This window comes from Dipodomys ordii, unplaced genomic scaffold (genome assembly GCF_000151885.1).
Source record: "Dipodomys ordii isolate 6190 unplaced genomic scaffold, Dord_2.0 Scaffold73, whole genome shotgun sequence".
Classification (NCBI taxonomy): domain Eukaryota; kingdom Metazoa; phylum Chordata; class Mammalia; order Rodentia; family Heteromyidae; genus Dipodomys; species Dipodomys ordii.
The window spans coordinates 8,848,610-8,851,369 of NW_012267289.1; positions in this window are offsets into that span (position 1 = coordinate 8,848,610).

A 2,760-nucleotide genomic window follows, 5' to 3' on the forward strand; every position below is an offset into this window, starting at 1 on the left:
GATGTCCCCTCAGACTGCTCTCTGCAATGAGAGAGGGGTCAGAAAAATCACCAGTTGTCATGCAAAGACTTCTGGGATTGCACTGTGATACTTACATTTCAGATTCTCATTAATCTAAAGATAGAAAGATGTCATTTTGTTCTTTGATGAACACACTTAAAACATGGGGATTTTACACTTATTTTTAAGACAAAAGAATTTTTGTAGTATATAATTACTTGAAAGGTGAATGGGGTAGCTATCACTAGATATCAATTACCTGGTTTATAATCTGGAAGACAAAATGAATGCAATATACATAGTACGAGATATTTTGCAAGAAATTAAAGTATTTTAAAAATATAATGTTTTTCAGAATCAAAACTCTTCAAATAAGACCAGTTCATTAGTCTTTTATTTCAATTTATCAAGAATTTTATCATATCTTATAAACTGAACCAACTTGTCTGTATAGTTATTACTATTGGTTCACATAATTCTTTCATGTTAAGATACTAATAAATCAAGTAATAATCTTGTGACTTAAATATTTATTTCTATTATTTTCTTCTCTTCCTCAACATTCTAGTTGTTTTAAATTTATGAGAACATATAATCTTTTAATATTTTCTTGAATATTTGCTTAGTAAAATATATGAAAAGAATATTGTTTCTTTTTTAAAAAAAAGTCATTACTGGGGCTGGGAAGGTGGCTCAGTGGAAGAGTGCTTGCCTCGCATGCATGAGGCCTTGGGTTTGATTCCTCAGCACCACATAAGCAAAAAAAGCCAGAAGTGGTGCTGTGGCTCAAGTGGTAGAGGGCTGTCCTTGAACTAAAGAGCGGAGGGACAGCTTCCAGGCCCAGAGTTCAGGCCCCATGACCGACCAAAATAATAATAATAATAATAATCTCAATGTTAAAAGGAAACACATCCATGTACACACCCATATATTCTAATGGCTTACTTGCATATTAAAGTTAAGCTGAGGGGTAATCACTAAAATACCAATTTTAAAACTATGCAGTTAAATGAGTATGTCTTATATGTCCACATATTTCCAAGGAGGTTGGAATAAGTTTCTATTTCTGGCTTTAAATATAAATAAAAAGGAAAAGGAAGGTAGAAAATAGACTAAAAATGTATCCATAAGTTCAATAAGCCTGGACAGCAAGTGATAATAAGTCCTGTGGAAATTTAGGTGTCGCTAAATTATCAACAACTCAGTGCAACATTTTCACACAATATTCCATCCAGATCTGTGCCTTAGTGACCTAAAGTAAGAAGTACCCAAGTAGAAACATCAGTACTAAGCTGTTCTCCCCTTTACTGGAGAATCTATTCTGTAGAAAAAAGATTTTCCAACTTTATTTGCAATACAGACACAAAGGCAAAAACATTTGGACTTTTCTTGGTTTTAAAATACACTAGTAAGTAAAATACACTGGTAAGGCTCGTAGCGATCATTGTCCCAGCATGCCATAATCCAGTCTCCAGAAAATATTAACTCATCTTTATTTCATAGCCACCAGGGAGGCAATGCTGAATTCTGTTCTGCAATTGTGGTGAACTCTGTCATTTCATGTATTTTCAGGAACACTGGCTAAAACAAGAAGCAGATGAGGAGGCGCAGGTCTCTCTGAAATATATATGTTGTCATGATCTGCAGTGATTAGAAAAGCTTACTGCATGTGGAACATTGTCAAAGTCAGAATGATTTTCACCTTGAAAGAGGAAATAATCAGAAAAATCTTTCTAAATATTTTCTTAATTAAAAATTTTGTTAAGAAAAAATTAAGAGTTTCTCAGTTATTATGTATATAAGACAGAGTATTGAACTTTGTTAGAAGTCTCATTGAAATGTGGTTTTCCAAGATGCATTTTTACCAATTGCCCATGAGATTAACATTCTTCACTACTTTGAATAAGTAGTGTGAAATAAAGTGTAATTTTCAGAGTCTATTAAACAATTATATAACTGAATTCAAAATTTTGTTTTACAAACATATAACTATGTGTCTGTAAGAATTAATAGGAACTAGACAACATGTTTTATTTTACATTTTGATTTTGTGATTGTTTTCAATCCCTTTGGTCAAAAATCACAAAGTTTTGATAAGAAAAGGATTTAATTTTACAATATATAATGGTAGTACATTAGAAAATTGTATTCTCACCAAATTCCTATAAGACGTCTGAGAATGGATGTCATAGACTTAAATCTTCATGGATACTGTTCCAAGGAAGGTACTAGAGACAATTGTTCTTCTGATTTTCATTTTCTTCCAAAGCAGTTTGAAGGGAATGGTATTTATTTCTCCCTGTCTCAAATTCTGTTTGTGAAGTGAATATTGGAACTCCCTCAATGCTGCCATGAGACTCCCAGTAGGGCAAAGCCAGTCTACTGGGCATTATGGACTAGCAAGCCAGTAATTAATTACACAGAGATTACAACTGTTATCTTTACATTACCTTATCTTTATTTTAAAAACAACTACCTTACAGATTAATTATAAGTGCAAAATTGCATTACTTTAAGATTCTTTAGATAACTTCAGAGAAAATTGACTAGCCATGTAATTTGATTCTGAGAAATAAAGAATAAACTAATTCATAAGGAAAATGTTTTGTGAATATAAATTCAGTGCTGAGGAATAACTGAAGTCCTAGTATATGTCAAATAAGAGATCTAACATATGACCCCAGCGATTTTGCTTTTTGTCCTTCCTTCCTTCCTTCCTTCCTTCCTTCCTTCCTTCCTTCCTTCCTTCCTTCCTTCCTT